Here is a 19,406-nt window from a genome sequence, read left to right on the forward strand (position 1 = left end):
TCTTTCACTCTACAATTACATTTCCTTTATCGCTACCAATGACTCTGAATATGTCAAAACACCACCTGCTATACACTCAGTTAGCAGGTTCTGGTCTTCCAACCACCTAACCCAATTGCAGCATGTTGACACTGTCAGATATTTTGGGGATTCAATTATAGATAGCGCTAAGGAGCATCCCCTAATTTAACATCTCTTCGTATACAATCCCACCCTGCAATTCTGGGACAAGACATAGGCTGGATTTAGAGTTAAAAATCAATGGTTGTCTCCAATCTCTATGCTGGGGAAGTCATCACAGTAAATTATGTGTACATTTGTAGCTGGTTTTTAGAAATTAAAATTGGCCTGCCTGTGCAAGTCTTACTAAGGTAAAGTACACAAATGCAGTCATTCCATAAATCAGATTTTTACATGTCTAAATCCCTCTAAAAGGACAGTCTAATTTCAAGCAACACAATCTAAGTCCATGATTACACTGCCGCTTATCAGTCAGAACAACACGTACATAAAACTGAATTTCTTTTATGATTCACGCACTTTAAATAGATTTAACAGATTTTATTGTCTTCACTATCAATAATAGACATCAAAGAAATTTCACACAAAAAGATGCATTAGCTATATATATTTACCAGTAGAAATGTGTTCCCATGTACAATCTAGTGTTGTTGGTTTCTAGCCGTTGCATGTAAATGAAAAGTTATCTCTGGTGGGTTGTACTATCAGTTTAGAATGCACAGAAAGTTGTTGTATCAGCTCTATGTAGCAACCCAAAATAATGATTTTCTGAAAGGGCAACCAGTGTATCGCCCTACCCCACATTCGCCTTGGATAATTTGGGTGTATTTAATTCAGGGTTTTCTCAAAGTCATTGGTGAAATGTTACTGTTCATTTGAAAGGTCATCTTTTCTATAGAAATGGAAATGCTAAATTTCCTTGCACCCCAATATGTGTTTTAAAATATCTATGGCTTTCTCAGGTGTTCATTAACACATTCCCAGTCAGATTGTGGCAAGTGTGTATCCGTTCCTGGCCTATGTTGTTGACTATGCCTGTGAAAAATGTCAGATTGCGCTTGGCTTTATAATGTGAAAGCACTGTTGTATTTTACACTAAAATATTAAATCATTCTATTTGAAATGAGCCCTCCCCCCGCCTCCCTATTGGCAATATCCTCCTGAGTCCACCGACTCCTGTGACTTAGCAGAGAAATGGTTCCCAGAGAATACACCTCTCAATTTTAATAGGTTTATCACATTTCTGAACAAGTGACAGGATGGGGACTGTAGACGCTGAATGATTTTAAACTCAAAATTATATTTGTTCCATATCGCTTCATAGAAACATTGCACATGGATGGATTCCTGGATTCCCACAATCCTCACGAATTCAGAATGCACAATAAAATATGACTTACTTAGAATCATACAGTTTCACAACATCTTTACCTTTGGTTCTAAGTCATATGGTTGTGGAGTTAGAGCCATAATAGTTTTTTGAAAACATGAATAATTCAAATTCAGATGGCCCATTAGATTGTATATTTGTGTCAGCACAATACCATGTGAGCAGCTCTCAGAGGCCCCTTTGTTAAATCGTCAGTCAGTGATTAATAGGGTTGAATGACAGGCTGTTACGCTCACCTGATATCCCCGGGGGCATCTGGAAGGCTCTGAGATCTAGAACCATGAATGCATAGTTGCCCAGTGCTGAATAATGAATCTGCAATTACAGGAAGGGAGGATTTGAGATAACTGTCTTTAATGGGTGAATCTCCCACCTCCCTCTGACCGATTCCCTTCCCACTGGGTTCTTTTCTTACCTTAGTTATTTGTAGGGTGAGCTATCCGTCCTGCGTTTCTTGTGCAGGGGCGCTTCACATTTGTTGGTGAGCTGCCCGAGTTGCTTCACTGGTGCAGTTCGCCTTTCTTGGGCCCAGGCCTGCTGTGACCCTGAATCTGCTGGTAGGCAGGTAGGTTTGTTAATTATAAGTCTTTGTTCTGTTTATGGTGGGAATTCGTTAATGTCTTTATTTCTTTCTTTTCAGGTGCGAAGGTCTTGATGCTGGCGTGCGCTGTGCAGTTGTTTAATATTGAAAGCAAACCTGAATATGTCTCTTTTCCTTTGCTGATGTTGCTGTGGTGCTCCGGTTGGAAGCGTGGCGTAGCACAATGGAATTCAGGTAAGACTGATGGAATTCGATGTTTTGGAAGCGCGCGTTCTAATATTGGTTTTCCCTTTCTCATTATTGCAGGCCGCAATGTTCGAACAGCAGTCTTAGAACTAGACTGTGTGGGTGCTTCTATGTTGGATTTAAAGGCCTATGTATATAAATGGGACCTAGTTTGAACAGCCCTTCCTTCCTACATATAAGACTAGTGCCAAAGGCACCAGGACTGGCTCCAGGAGCCCTTTTGCAGTGGTTTTAAGGCCCTCAGGGTTCTGGTGGGAGCCTGCTTGTGGCACAACTTGTGCCCCCTCACAGTGGTCATGACAGCACTCCCCCCCCCCCCAAGGCCCCTCTCATGGTATACTTCCTGTCCGGTCCGGGTTTGGTGGGGCTATCCAGGTGAAACCTCTTAATCAGACGTGGTGCGTAAATATGTTCACTTGGTTCCCAAGTTCTGTCTTGAGGCCTATACCCTTTCCAATCCACTTAATAGTATAGCTTATACCTGGTAGGTTTCGAATCCAGGATGTTTTTAACTTCAAGTTCAGGCTCTCCATCAACTAGCACAGGTTTTGGTGGTGTTAAGACTCGGGTTCCTGGTTGTACAGGTTTTACAAGTGACACATGGAACACCAGATGAATTTGCATGCTTGCTGGTAAGGCTAACTTGACCGCCACTGGACTTATCACCGATTCGATGGTATAGGGTCCTAGATGTCTTGGACGAAAGGTCTGGGTTCCTTTTATGGGCACATGTTTTGATGCCAACAAGACTTCGTCTCCAACTTGGTGATCGGGAGCTTTCTTTCAATGCCGGTCCGAGATTTTTTCTGTCTGTCTTTGGCTTGCAGTAAATGTTCATTTGCCCTTTTGAAGGCTTGAGTTATGCTTGTGTGTAGAGTCTTTACCGCTGGCATTTCCAAGGTCGTGGGGGAGTCTAGTTCAGAGGTATGTGGATGTCTTCCGTATATAGTGTAGAACGGGCTTTGTCCCGTGCTGGTGTGTATGGAGTTATTGTATGCGTATTCCGCTATCCATAACAAGTCTTTCCAATTCTCTTCCACTTGATGCAGCATGCAACGTAGATACTGTTCTAATGTCTGGTTTGTTCTTTCTGTTTGTCCATCCTTTTGGGGCTAGTGGATAATCGAACATCGATTTGTGCCATGGTATAACATTTCCTCCAGAAGTTGGATACAAATTGTCTTCCATGATCTGAGATTAGAGCTGAGGGGAAACCATGCAGTTTTATAACCTGTTCAAGAAATGCTTTTGTCAGACCGGTAGCGTTAGGAAGTCCTTTGAATGGAATGAAATGTGCCATTTTAGAGAACAGGTCTACAACCACCAGAATGGTATTAAAACCTTGACAGGGAGGTAAGTCCGTAATAAAATCAGGAGAAATAGTATGCCAGGGAGCCGGTGGAATATACAGTGGTTGTAGGAGGCCAGCTGCTTTCTGTTTTTGTGATTTATTCTGTACACATATCCCACAGGATAGAACCAATCAAGCAATGACCTTATGCCAGGTTGGCCACCAATAATTCCGTTTAACCTTGGCTAGAGTCTTAGCAATTTCCGGGATGGCCTTTGATCAGGGAATCGTGATAACCAGACATGACCAATTCTTGCAGATCTTTACTTGGTAGATATAGTCATTCCCTGAAGTAGGGTAATCCATCCAGAACCGTGTGATGTTCATTTTGGGAATTCCATTTCTGCAAGATCTCGGGGTTCATTAAGGTTCTAATCTTATCTTGAAGTTCACTCAGTCAATGTGGTGATGAGTCCCAGTAGTTTATCACTTGGGATGATGGCAACAGGGGTCAAGGGCACAGTTTGTTTTCTCTTCAACACCCATATGAGACAAGGCATCAGCCTTCCGTTTCCAAACTCCCGGTCGGTATGTTATTACTTAATCGTATTCTGCGAAGAATAGAGCCCACTGCAACTGTTGTGATGATTGGGCTTTTGCTGACTTTAGGTATTGAAGGTTTCGGTGATCTGTGATTACTGTGATGGTATGTCTGGCACCTAATAGATACTGCCGCCATTCTTTGAAGGCTAATTTTATTGCCAACAATTCTTTGTCTGTAATTGCATAGTTAAGTTCTGGTGGTGAGAATTTACGTGACCAAAAGGCCATGGAGTGTAATTGGCCTGTCTCTGGATCTCTTTGAGAGAGAGCTGCTCTCATAGCTACGCTGGAAGCATCAGTTTCCACTACATAGGGGAGATCAGGGCAAGGATGACGTAAAATTGGCAGAGAGGTGAATCTTTTCTTGAGTTCTTGAAAGGCCTGTTCCGCCTCTTCAGTCTATTGGATTTTTTTGCTGTTTTTTCACAGTAACGATGTGATTGGGTGCACTAACTATCCATCAGAAATCTGGAATAAATCGGCGATAATAATTCACAAAGCCGAGCATGCTTTGGGTTCCTTTAAGTGAAGAAGGTGATGGCCAATTAAGGATGGCATCTACTTTGTGTAAATCCATCTTGACTCCCTTTGGCAAGAGAACAAAACTGAGGAACTCAACTTCGGTGACATGGAAGGAGCATTTGTCGAGTTTTGCATATAGTTTGTGCTGGCGAAGGACTGAGCGAGCATGTTCCACATGATCTCTTTCAGAGGGGGAATACACCAGGATGTCGTCAATATAGACCAGGGCACAGACATCGATTATTTCCCGTAATACATCATTCATGAAGTATTGGAACGCTGCGGGGGCGTTGCACAGCCCAAAAGGCATTACCTGATATTCGTACAGGCCATACTTGATGCGAAACGCGGTTTTTCATTCATCCCCTTTCTTAACACGTACAAGGTGGTATGCACCTCTGAGGTCTAGTTTGATGTAGATTTGGGCATCCTTGACTTGGTCCAACAGTTCTTGGATAAGGGGCAAAGGGTAGCGTTTTTTACTGTGATTTGATTAAGTGCGCGATAATCGATGCAAGACCTCAAATCTCCTTCCTTCGTGGGTATGAAGAATAAGGGAGAGGCTGCCAGTGACTTTGACGGGCAGATAAACCCATTAGCCAGGTATTGATCCAGATAGGACTTAAAGTGGAGATTTTCGGTTTCCGTAAGTGCATAAATTCGTCCACAAGGAACCTGTGTGCCAAGTATCAGGTGGATCTGACAGTCATAGGGCCTATGTGGCGGTAATGTGTTAGCCTGTTCCTTCTGAAAAACATCTTGATAATCCTGATATTCTTTTGGTAAGGTGTCCATTGGTTCCGCGATCCCCATTGCTATTCCTTGAACAGATTTCAGGTTTAGCTGTGGTATAGATTTCAGGTAGCAAGCGTGGGCGCATTCGTCGGAAAGGGTCAGTCTCTTTGCACGCCAGTCTATGTGGGGATTGTGAGTTACTAGCCATGGCATCCCTAAGATCAGCCGGAATTGAGGAACTTTGTTCTGTGTATGGTGGGAATTTGTTAATGTCTTTATCTCCTTCTTTTCAGGTGCAAAGGTCTTGATGCTGGCATGCCGGATGGAGAGGCACGTTTTCTAGGTAAGAGAAAGTGTGAAGCGCAGCGCCTTTATTGTCTTTTAAAGCTAACCTGTGTTTTCATCTTCTTCTCCTCACAGGCCGCTGTGGTGCTGCGAGTAGATGAGAGCGCAAATAAAAACAGGCCCCCGGAATCCGTTAAGGTAAGTACAGCGCTGTGCGGTTGTTTAATATTGAAAGCGAACCTGAATATGTCTCTTTTCCTTTGCAGATGTTGCTGTGGTGCTCCGAATGGAAGCGTGGGGTAGCGTAATGGAATTCAGATCAGACTGATGGAATTCGATGTTTTGGAAGCACGCATTCTAATATTGTTTTCCCTTTCTCGTTATTGCAGGTTGCAATGTTCGAACAGCAGCTGTGTTAGCGGTTCCCCGGAAGTCCTTTAAATGTATTGTCTCAGAACATTTTTCTTGAGATGGGCCCATGTGAGTGACGGGCATCTCATTACCCAGAGGCCTTATGCAAATGTCTACAGTAAACATAATGTGTTTCATCAATGAAAGATCCATGTGTCTTTTCCTCTACAGATGGCCAAACCAATCCCCTGGTACTTCAGCCCTACCCCAACAGTGTATGCAGAGTTAACCAGAAATTAGTTCATACCAGGTTCACTGGCGAGCTTGTAAATCTAGCATTGTCAAAGCCACATCAGAACATTGTATGAATTTAATTTATATGCTTGAAAGGTTTGTTTCCTTCTGTTGTTTTTACGGTGCACAAACCATTCTTACAGTGATCAATCTCCTGTGTGTTCACAATAGCCTGAATAAACAGCATATTGCAATTTACACACTATAATTTTTCCATTTGTTCTTGCTTAAATCACAAAGGTTCTGTATCATCTGTGCATTACAAGTGCAATTACATGTGTATTACTTTTCAATAATGCAAACTAAGTTGCCTTCTTCATATGTAGCAGGAAGTTTAATGCTTTTATTTAGAAAATATGCTTTCTTGTCTTTTCCCCTTACAGTTCGGGAATGTTCCTGGTGTGGGTCAGAAACCGCATCATATTTCGGGTGCTGTCCCTCGTGTGAACAGGTAATACCTGCATCCCACAGGTGAATCATTTTGATGGTGATAGATGAAAATATAAAACACACGTTAAGGAGAAAGGCACCATTTCAGCATTTCTCTGTTTAGATTCAGGCAGTCTCCATTTTCCACAACACAGCATACACCCACCCTAAAATCACCAAATGCATTTAAGTTGCCCTGGCCAGCCTAACAACAACACTATTAAAAAAAAAACCACCACACCCAGATGGAGACAACTCCCGGCTTGTGCATCCAATCAAATAATTACTCCTGCTTAGCTTCATATGCTTTCAATATCCCACCTACAGTCCCAATTTTCTTCTTCAGTAACCTGAAACACCAAGAAGACATGAACATGGGAAAAGCTGCCACAAATATCCTATGCAATCCAAACTCATAATTAGGTGTTACTTTAATTTAAATTTTCAATTTTTAATACAAGGGATTTTTTATTAGCAATGTATTTGACAAGCATTATCATCACATGCTCCGGTACTGACAATCTTTGACTGTTTTTGGCGTCATATTTCCAATTACTTGCAACATCACCAATGATTGGTATCAAATGTCACAGCATACAACATTACTAGATACTGCCTTTAAATGCCCAAGTACCTGCACCAGTAGCATGATGTCCTTCAAATAACCAGGAAATCACTGCATGGCCATGCACTGCTATTATAAAATTGCTTGTAGTCATTTCAACACCAGGGATTCAAATGAAATGGCCAGGTACTCGTACCATTCCAGGTATTGTCAAATCAATTGGCCGCATACTCACAACATTTGCATGGATGGGATTCAAGTGTTTAGGTATTCACCCTTTTACCTTGTCATTTTTTGTAATGATCATCAAATTAACAGTAATTTGTTCTGACTGCTCTATTATGCCAGTGTGCAGGAGTCTTCGCTCGTAGACAGGTGACATGGAGTGTGAGGGTGTATGTGCAGTGAGGGTGTGTGTGCAGTATGGGTGTGCATGTTCACCATGTATATGCAGCATGAGTGTATGTGTATGGGGACATGTGTAGTGTGTTGCGCAAATGGGGTGTGTGTGTGTGTGTGTGTGTGTGTGTGTGTGTGTGTGTGTGTGTGTGTGTAGAGTGAGGAGGCATGCACAGTGTGAAGCATATATGTGCATTGTGATTGTAAAGTGCAACTATGTATGTGCAGTGTGTACATTTCTATGTGAACAGTTTTGGTGTATTGGTGGTGCTAAAGCACCTCCTATGATCCAAAACAGAAAAAAGGGCTGAATTATCCTCACGGCTGATGTGGGACAACGAGCCATCCTTTGGAGGTTAAAACCATATATGTGGTAGTATGTGCTTTAGATGTGTACAGTGTGAACTTCAAACAGCCTTATTTACGAATATCGATGAAATACTATCAATAGAAAAGTAATGAAGTGTCCTGATGTAAAATATTTTCTTTAGTGCTCTTTTAGTGCAATAACAGTCTTGATATAAAGAAACATTCTTACAGAAGAACAGTTTCCACGCTGCTAATACATTTTGAAGTGGGGATTCTCTATGTTAATCTCTTTCAAGCAATCTGCCTTTTCTCATCAAAAGATGAGTTATGAAATTGTCGCCAGTCTGAAATACACTGACATTTCAATTTTAAGAACAACGTTTTCAATATATGTTCTTTGCCAAATGCGATCGCCTGTCTCTGATTGTCTCTAATTCTTCAATGAATTATATGGTGTATATTAATCATCCAGCCCATATTAGTTTCTTTGCTGATGCGAGGCAGATAGATGCAAGACAGCCATGCAATCGAGCCCTCGGCTTTCAAGTGCTGTAATAACTGGTGGCGTTATCATCCAATATAATCCAGCCGCCTTAGAAGGATGGAGGACTGCAGCAGGAAAGGTAACCGGTCAAGGAAGGTCGTTCATTCATGTATGCTGGCGAAAGGTCATCAAAGAATGGGCAAGTACCCTCTTTTTTGGTTTCGGGGGGCCCGACTCGTGAGGGTGCAGTTTATTTGTACATGAACAAAGACTGAGTCGAGGTTACCCCTCCCTTTGACGCTGGGTGGGTGTTGACAGAGTTACATATGGTGTACCAGTATTAGATCACACTCATCTCACACAGAGGCAGTTAAAACAAAATGTATTCTAAAATGTTTACAATACAATAACATAAAAACAAAAAAAACATCTGCATATAACTGATCTGGTGGATTTGCAATTCAAGCAATGCTAGATGAGTGAGGTGTTTATGTGCTACAGAAAAATGCATGGCACATATCCAACTGCAGGCAGAATACTGGGGAAAGGTGGCAGAGGCAGGTTTTTGTGCCAGGAGGGACAAGGAGTGCAGCAGGGGGTGTCAGTAGATTCCAGTTCTCTTCTTCGCAGAATTTCTTGTCTATATTAGGAACCTTTTTGTATGTTGGGTGGTTTATAGTGATTTTTTCGAATGGCATATTTTCGAATGCCATTTTCTCGACACAATTTTACCGAATTTTCTTTTTCAAATGTTTATTTTTTTTATTTTATTTTTGAAATGGGGTGTTCCTCCCCAAACCCCCCTTTTTTAAAACACTTTTGTTTACTTAAGAAACCAAAAAAACATATACAATAAAAAAAGAATACATTCGAAAAAAAAGAATTCGGCAAAATTTTTTCGACAAAATAGTGTTTCGAAAATAAGTTTTCGAAAAAATGACCGGATACCATGTTGGGTATTATTCCTCTACATTGTATCTGTCTGTTGCAGTATGCTATTTGGTGATCAATTAAATATGAAAACAGAATACCTCTCACCATAATACAGAAAATTAACAAAAAAAATGAATGTAACTAAAATGGCCATCAGATGTGCAACATTAACCGTCCTGAGAATTAATGTGCAGTAAAGTAATGCTTCAATGAAAAAAAGTTTACCACAGTTTTTTCCAGTCTTCTTTAAAGTGTGCATAGTAGGTTTTAATGACCTATTATTGATTTTATATTTGCCATACCAAGAATAGGCCTGGGCCTGTACGCAGTCCTTTCACACCCCCAAGACAACAAATATGATATGATATGTTATGTTATTAACATTTGTAAAGCGCACGTTCGCCCGAAAGCATCATGGCGCTGGAAAGGAAGCTACCCAATCGAAGAAGACCAATGGAGTGGCCGGGCTTAGAACAGATTAGTTTTCAACGCTCTTCTGAATCCAAGATGGTTAACAGTGGCCCTAAGAGATACAGGGAGGCTGTTCCAAAGTTTGGCCGCGGTGACAGAAAAGACTCTACCTCCCAGCCTTGCCCGGTTAAACCTAGGGACAGTAAGCAGGTTAGAGGTAGCAGAGCGGAGGTCCCCGTCCGGACGGTATCGGGTAAATTTAAGCTAGAAAAATTCGGCTCCCTGACCATGAATTGCCCGATGAACAATGCACAGAGATTTAAAATGAATTCGCTGGTTCACCGGGAGCCAATGCAGTTGGCGAAGCACTGGCGTGATGTGGGCACCATAAGGGGAGCCAGTGGCCAGCCTAGCAGCAAGGTTCTGCATACGCTGAAGGCGGTGTATAAGGCCGATAGGTTGAGGCAGATAGAGCGAATTGCAGTAGTCCAGTCCTGTGAGGACTAACGCAGCCACCACAGGGGGGCAGAGGGCTTCCGGGATCAAGGGCATGACCCTCTTGAGGATTCGAATCTGGTGGTGGGTGGACTGGCACACGGCCGTGACCTGGTTAGACATCGACAAAGAAGCGGAAAGGATAACTCCTAAGTTCTTTACTTTACTAACTGGATTGGGTAACGGGCCCAAGGCACAGGGCCAAAAAGCAGGGGTCCACAAGGAGGGGTTAGTGGGGCAGCCTTCCAACAGTACCTCAGTCTTATCACCATTTAACTTTAGCCAATTCTGATCCATCCAAATCCCGACTGCCTTAAGGCAATCGTGGAGGCAAAGAGAGGCCTCAAACTGATCCTGATCCAGACGGATCAGGATTTGAGTATCATCCGCATACAAGCCCATAAGAGCGGATGAGACAGATCAGGGCCCAGATGTAAATGTTAAACAGAATTGGCGATAAAGAGGATCCCTGAGGGACACCACAAGTGAGAAAACAGGATGGGGAAAGAAACGGTGGCATAGCGAGGGTCTGTGTGTGATCCGAAAGAAACAAAGTAAACCAAGCCAGAACAACACCAGATATCCCGATCTGTGAGAGGCGAGAGAGAAGGATGGAGTGGTCCACTGTGTCGAATGCAGCAGAGAGATCTAACAGGATCAGGGCCCCAACTCCGCCCGCATCGACAAGTCTGGACATGTCATCTTGTACCGAGACAAGGACACTTTCCGTACCTCTCCCAGGCCTAAAACCCACCAGGGCATGGTTGAACATTTTGGAAGATTCCAAAAAAGAGGACAGGAGGGGTGTGACTAGTGATTCCAGAAGTTTAGACAAAAACGGAAGCAAAGAAATAGGGCAGAATTTAGCCGGCATAGTGGGGTCCAGAGAAGGCTTCTTAAGGAGGGCAATAACCCTTGCAGATTTCAGTTCTGGGGGAACAAACCCAGACTGACACAAGTTATTTATTGCCAATGTGATTTCAGTCAGAATGTCAGGTGCAATCACCTTCATAATAGAGGCGGGGATGGAGTCCTCAGGAGATGATGATTTGATCTTTAAGATAGCTGCCAGGACTTCTACTTCGGTAAATAGAGGGAAAGAGGACCAACTAGCCAAGGTGTCAGTAGAAGAGGCAGGCACAAAGCTGGGGGTTTCAGGAGGCAATATCGCAAGAGATTTAGCAATGTTGGCTCGTATAGCATCAATTCTAGTAGTAAAGAAGGAGTCCAGGTCATTGCACAATTCCTGAGAGGGCTTAACCATAGAGGTAAGAGTCTCAGAAGAGGCTAACAAATGCACAATAGAAATATGCATTGCTGGCCATGTGGCAGAAAAGTACACCAGGGCTGTAAGGGAATCAGAAATATCACATACATCCTCATCTTATTGACCTTCCTAATTAGGCCTTTGATCGATTCTATTGATATAGACAATTGGCAAGGGGCTTCTGCCAGAACAAATGAAATATCTCTTAATGGCTCCCCATATACATGGAGGAAATATTTAACCCACTCCCCCTCTGCTATGGGGTTACTCTGTTGGTGGCCCTTGCTCACATTCATACTGTTTATCAATTCCCAAAGGTTCCTGGGATCATACTGGGTCCATATTTGCAGCATTACTTGTCCTTATTTGTGAGTCTGCATGAATGTATATCCCTTGACCCAATTTTAAAATGTTTGGTTCTGTTTTTTGCATTTAACCCTGTATGCCTCTGCTCCATGTCCACACTTCCCCAATGCTCATATCTCATTTCTTAGTTCTTTCTTTTTGTTTTGGATTATGGTGTTGAAAGAGTGGGTTACAGATCATTTAACTATCTTGTTACTGCAAGGTTTACCGTTAAATCCATTAAGGAAAGCTTGAAATAGACCAGATTTGAGGTGGACTGTCTTTTGATTCAAAGTAGATATTGTAAGAAACTCTTGTGTTAAGGCGTTGTACTTATTAACGTTTCCAATATATCTGGAAATGCAATTCCCTCATGGATTCACAATTAAGTTGGTTAGCAGGGGATTACATCCACTGGACACTTTGAATCTAATCCTAATTTTGTTACTTTTGATGGTCAATTAGCCCAGTCTCATCAACTCTCATTTCTTCACAAAGGTCAAATAAGGTTGATGAGAGATCAACAGTAGTCCAGGAACAATGATTTCTAGCCAGATCTCCACATTGGCCTCTGTGCAATGTCCCCAAAAGTGATCCTCAAATTCCATAATTTAAACGATTCCACCCATAATTTGCCTTCAGATGAGGCTCTAGAATTAGAACCTTGCTTCCTACCATTTGGCAGCAATCCTTATTCAAAGTAGAAATACAATCCGCATTAAGGTCGCCAGCCAATAACATAAAGGCGCAGTTTTTATCACATAAGAACGTTTCACATAAATCAGCCAATTTACTAAGGAAATTTCCCACCTCACTGCAGCAAGGATTACTATAGATGTTTACCAAGAGCAGGGATTTAAGGGAGGGGGTGACCCTTCATACCACCCTGATTGCCAGCAGACCATAGGTGTTTTCGGAGATGACTTCAAATTTCTCAAGGATGGAATTTTTCACCGTTATTATATGACCACCAGATGCACGCCCACCCACACCCTTAGCTGCTATTTGCTGTAAAACACTGTGATCATCTACAATTAGTGGTACCGACAGCCACACCTCTTATAAATAAATTATGTTGTGCTCCTGAATTTTTTTTTGTCTATTAAATCCTCATGAGTTCCAACTGGTTGGATAAATACCACTCTCCTGCCACCATTATCAGTGGCCAAACATGTAATCTTCACAGGAGAGCGGGAACCCAAGAAGAAAGGCCCAGATCCAGACGGTTCCACTTCATCAATCACCATCATATCTCCTAGACATTCAGTCCATAAATCGTATCTCATAGCCCTCAATTGGTCAATTTCTGATATGATCATCAGCACCACAATATGTGACTTGAAATCAAGCTGAACATAATCAGTTCTCTCATCGTACAGGAAGTAAACCCTATCAATATCTCTGGGATTGTGTAATCAAAGCTGGGGAATTTTGTGAAAGAGCTTAATTGTGTTTGTTGTATTCAGCAATATGTCAATTTGTCAATTTCCCTGTCTTGCCAGGAAAAATCTTGTTGTCAATACCAGCTCTCTATGTCTCCTTTCAGCCAGAGGCAGAGACTCCGAGGATGTTGCTGGGTGGAGCAAAGAGAGCCCTTCCTCACTCTGTAGGTTAGCAATCTGCTTCAATGGCTGCCTCAAGCCACGGTGTCGGGTCATCACCCCACTCGTTCACATCACACCATCATTGAAGGCCTGTGGACCCTCGGGAAGAAAGTGTTGGGGACAATTTTCTTGATCCCCCAAGGGAATGTGGGCAAATCCACTCTACGGTTGACTCATTTGGCACCTCCTGCTCAGTGCACCTAGTTGCTAAAAGGATAAAGTGTGAGGGCCCCCTTCAGTTGCTCCACCAGACAAATCCTGCATTGGAGGCCCATGTTTTTTTTACTGAATTTGTGATTGCTCATGATCGAAGTTGAAAGGTGGTCTCCATTTCTGGAATCCACTGTTATCAAGGATATGGGAGCCAAACCCTGCGTACGACATGGTCCGCCAATTTCACATTGCAAGCCCAGGGTTTTGTTGCAAGCACTGACCTCTCCAGTCTCCTGATTAGGTTTGTGCAAAGCACCAAGTTTTTCTGGGCCAGGCGCTGAAAGCCCCCCTTTTTTGTCAGTGGGCCTGTACCAAGCTGACCATTAAACATCCACACTACTGCAGGGCGGCATTGTAGGCCACTATCCTTTCTCTTGGTCTCAGAAGCCATCATCAGTGTATCGCAATGGCTCTTAGACAGTTGCAATAGGGCTATATCATCTGCCTCCAGAGAACACTGGAGACCACTTTCCTGTTTCCCAGTCTCTGAAGTTCTACCTGATGCCTTTTGATTGTATGCAGGCAGTTTCAGCTGAGCTTGTTCACTGTCAATCACATCACTCCGAGGTGGACACTGTCGACCACAACCTTGAGGGCCAAAAGCTTTAGCATCTAGAGTGGCAGCAGATTAAAGAGCAGTTGTCTAATGGGATGAGAGTAAAAAAAAGGTAACTCTTTGTGCAACAAAATTCCTGGGCTTCATCCAAGAGCACATTTGTGATCCAATTATAATTATTTACATTTCTGGCGGATTCACAATTTTTGAGCCAATTTTTCTTTCATCTAAACAGATTGGACTTTGGCTCCGATCTTTGCCACTTATGTTGTTATAGCCACAGGAATAACAAAGTCATTTGATCGTTCTTGTGTTATTTTCCTGAGCAACAGAAGCCACTTCCTCTGTCAAGTTAAGATTTCTCAGGAACTTCCTCTAGTTTGTTTTATTGGCTTTGTTCAATTTTACCGTCCTCTTTTCAAGTACTTTGAGCAGTGCCATTCGGCATGACTGGGACTCTGGTAGGGGCCAACCACACACAATGATCCTGAGCTGGAATAGGTACCCAAGTACCAGGTGTTTTCTCTAGCGATCCCAGTGCTTCCATAATGTCCATCAACGAGTTGTGTATCATCTCAAGATTGATTTTGACGTCACTCAACAGAAGGGTATGAGTGGATGATTCAAGGCAGATAATATGGTGCTGAGTTTGTTTTCATCTTTATATGATAATTCAAATAAAGATGAAAACAAACTCAGCACCATATTTAGTGCTGAGATTTCAGGGGCCGTTATTAGCAGGCTCAATCTGGGTACCTGCAAGTCGGAATCTGATCTACTATATCAATGTTTTGATAGGAAGGAGAGATGATCTTCCAGAACTGCAGGAACAGTCTGTTCTGCTGCTATCCTAGGTTCCAGAGGCAGCCTTTGGTCCGAGTCCAACTGGGGGCCCAGATCTAATAAACTCTGGTCACTAATGATGTACAATGTTGTGCTTTTTTCATCCCTGCCCCCATTCTGGCCATGGCCGGAGGTCTAAGGGATAGTCGGGCCCATCTTCCTGAAATATTCAGACATTATAATATTTCATATTGCCAGGTTAGTAATCCAGCATTTTTTTCTTAATTACAGGGCTTCTTGCACGCTCCATGGGGCACCCTGCACACAAACCGCTGCACGTTTCACCATTTGTGGCAGGCTAAGTGGTGATATACATGTCGATTTATCAAAGGTCTTATTCACAGAGCTCAGATCCACCTCAAAATTCCCTGATGGTGCTCCCATGACACTGCCTGCCCCCAGTCCTTCATTTGTCAGGGATCCTCAATGCTGGGGGTAGTCCCATTCAGTGCTTCCTTCCCACTAATCAGGGTGACCCTGCCATCCTCCGATAGTAGGGTCAAGACGGCATTTACATCTACAATAGCTAGTGATATAGGGGAGGCCAAGCAGAAGTTATCTCGGCCACAATTACCAAAGTCGAGTGGCATCCCCTTACCACCAGCACGCATGCTGACACTAGGAGAGTTACGGTTACCAAGAAGGGGGAGATTGGCCTTGAGATTTGATGCATGATCCAGACCTACCGTTTTTTTTTGCGGGCGTGCTTGCAACAATAACAGGCTGGCAAGTCTTTTGTGATTCGAACAATGCTAGACCAACAGGTTTGTGCGATGGCCAAGAGACTGTGGGGGTATTTGTAGGAGAGACCCTCTGTGCACAAATACTGCTCAAAACCAGGTATTTTATGTGGGTCATCAGAACTATTGAGACTTCAAGGGGCAATTCCACATATGGGGTATTTTCCTTGGGTGAGATTGAGTTACGGGGTCGTCACAAGATCAGGTCTTCACTGTTCGTGTACAGAGATGGTGGTATCGACAAACTGACCCCCTGCAAAGAGCCACACACACTCGTCTGACCAGCTTCCAGCCCCCCGAGGCAGGGATTCATTAATTTGGGACGAAAATGCTTCTGCTCCCGAGCAATCGTCCTCCCCCATCAGGTTGATTTTTAAATTAGGGGATCTCATTCCAGGAGCAAGCTAATCACCTTCAACTGTGTAAAAAAAAGCAGATTGCATATGTCGCCACAGCCAACAGAAGTAGAATTGAGACATTTACTCACAGTGAAGATCAAAGCTGGAAAAGAACCACTCCCGACACCGGCACCCGACAATGACACTGACCACTTTGCGTCCGCTTTGCATGTGCTTCGCGCACCCGGAGCAAGGTAGGCATTCCGGTGCTGCAGGTGTCTCTGGAAAGTCTGCCGTAAAGGTGCAGACAAGGGAATAACAGTAGACAGCAAATCGATTACACCTACCCATGCAATTCTGGGCTAATGCAAAAGCCTTTGAGGTTCTACAACAACAGGGAAGTGACCATAATCCCCTGTCCTCGACACTCATTAATCTGGGTAAGCATAAGAGCAGCCACTTTGGTAACCCCAGCTACTCTATCCAAATCTAGGGGCAATCCAAACAAAGAATCAAATGGCTGGATCTTGAATTGGAACCATTGAGACCGAAAATATATGAGTGGTTCCTGCCAGATCTGGAACGATTTTCACTGATAGACCTTGACAATGCAGATATCTATCTTATAAATGACAATTTGGTTTCGTCCATACAAGATTTTGTTACTAGACCCAGCAGGAGTATAAAGAAAAGTGCCATAAAAAATCAACCTCTGGTTTGATGGAGACTGCACATTGGCCAAGCTTGACATCCTGAATTGCCTAAGAAGTCATCAGGGGCTTGATAGAAAGAAATTGAAGTGCTCAAGGGCAAGTTGCAAATCCCTGATAAAGTCTAAAAAAGATGGCTATGGACCTCATTACATGTTTGTCGGTCCGGAATTAAGGTGCTGGTAAAACCGTACTAACACTGTTTTCCAGACCAGCAAATTACGATTTCTGTGGGCAGGTGCCGTCGCACACGCTAGGCCTGACCTGGGGGCAGAACGGCACCCTCCCGCAGAGAAGCACGGAAACACCAGCACCATTACGCCATGGTGCCAATGTTTCTGTGGTCCCCATTCCGGTGGAGTACTATGGGACTCCACGGGAATGGGGTTAACAGAATTGCCAGAGCCAGATTTACCGGGCCACCAGAGTTGTAATGCCCCGGTAAATTCGGCAAGTCTGGCGCCGGTAATTCACTAAGGGTCGAGCGGCAGCCTCCCGGTTTTACCGGCATGGCTACCGCCAGACTCATAATGAGGGTCATGTCTGGTGTGAATGGGACAAACTACATGAGGTCTTTCAATCTGGGAATACTGGTTCATTTTGGAAGCTTGTTAGTGGAAACAAAGGGTGTGATGCGGATGTGGTAGTTAACATCAGCCCAAGTAACTGGAGAAAGCACTTCCAAACCTGAAAGCACTTCCAAAACCTGTATGGAATGGAAGTCCCATCCAACACCCAGGGTACCACACCTCAGGCTTGGGGCAGAGGGGACATCCCAGCCCCAATCCAATTTGACCTACAGCAGATTAACGATGCTATTTGCTCCCAGAAATCGGGAAAAGCCCCTGGATCACAATTCCTACCAATTGACCTCATTAAGGAGGAACCAACGGTTTGGTGCCCATGCTATGGCACTTATTTAACACAATTCTTAGACTTAACAAGGCCTCTTGCTCTTGGCAAAATGCCACAATAATTCCCATCTAGAAAAATGGAGAGCGGGAAGATCCGGGGAATTTCAGGCCAATTTCCCTGTTCGATAGCATGGGGAAAGTATTTGCCAGAGCTAGCTACGAACATCTTCAGGCGTGGGTGGGTGAGGAAAATGTGATAGACCATCTCCAGGCAGGGTTCATGCCAGAACAAGTACCATGGACCAGGCATTCCAGTTACACTTGTCACTCAGAAATATAAAGTCCTGAAACAGATGAAGGTGTTCTCTGTGTTCATCGACCTCAGGACCGATTTTGACTGCATGTCACGGGAGCTGTTGAGGACTATATTGGTAAAGAGGGGGGTACCAGCTAACCTGCTGTGCATCATAGTGCGACTTTATTCTAATAACAGCACGGCTGTACGCTGCGGGTTGGGGGAAAAATTAACCGACCCATTCAAGGTGAACAGAGGAGTGCAGCAAGGATACGTCCTTGCACCCCTCCTCTTCCTGATATACATCAACAAGGTCATACGTCTTGTAAGATTGAACTGTTAGGACTACCCAAAATTAGGCCACAAAGCGATCCTGATGCTTGGCTTCGCAGATGGCACAGTTCTTCTATCCGCATCAGCGAAGGGACTTGCAATTACCCTTGAAGCATTTGTGGAGAAATGTTCAGAGCTTCATTTCAAGATTAACAATAGTAAAACGAAATTATTAGTCTTTCGCCCCCAAATTAAGAAAATGCATCAAACGCGAGTTGAACATTAACACACTCCCCTGGAACAGGTGCAATGTTACGATTACCTTGGGGTTAGACTCAATGACCAGAGCAATTGGGCATCGCAGGTGTTTAAATCCAGCGCAACTCTGGAAAAATATGGGGGCAAATATGGAGATTTTTCACTACCTATGGTCATTTGGTTATTTCGATCTTCCTGGACAGATTGTCCCATTTTGTATTGCGCATTGTGAAGAATAGTTTAATAGTTTTCGTTGTTTTAGAATGTTGCTTAATTTTATTCACCCTCTGCAAATACGATGATACGATCATATGTGAATTATGTTACATCAATCACAGTATTATGTCCGTACTCACTCTGTTCTTATTCTCCATTTAATCTGATTGTGATGCTACGTTTTTGGCAAAATGACAAAATGTCGAATAACAGCTCTATGGAATGGATTGTCCCAAAGTTTCAAAGTTGCTGTAAAATCTCTAGATACAGAAGTGGCCGCCAAAGAAAAGCCTTGGGAACTTTAAAGCGTTGAATAAACCACCTGTGCCAACGCACCATCACCACTTTGCTGCCGGACTGCGGCTGCAGTGGCCTCAGCCAGGCATTTACAGGAGGCTGATGATCATCATAGTGGGATGGATCACTCTGGGCAGCAGGCTCAGACGCCCAGTGCAGACAAGCAGTGCTTCATGAGCCTGGTCTGGTGCTGGATCAGGAGAAGCCCGAGGGCCCGGGCCAGGAAAGTAAAGGAGACAGAAGAAGGGAGAGAGGAAAATAATTGTAATTGTTTATTTGTAATTGTTTATTTA

Source organism: Ambystoma mexicanum, chromosome 5p (assembly GCF_040938575.1).
Source record: "Ambystoma mexicanum isolate Mex_15411 chromosome 5p, UKY_AmexF1_1, whole genome shotgun sequence".
Taxonomy (NCBI): Eukaryota; Metazoa; Chordata; class Amphibia; order Caudata; family Ambystomatidae; genus Ambystoma; species Ambystoma mexicanum.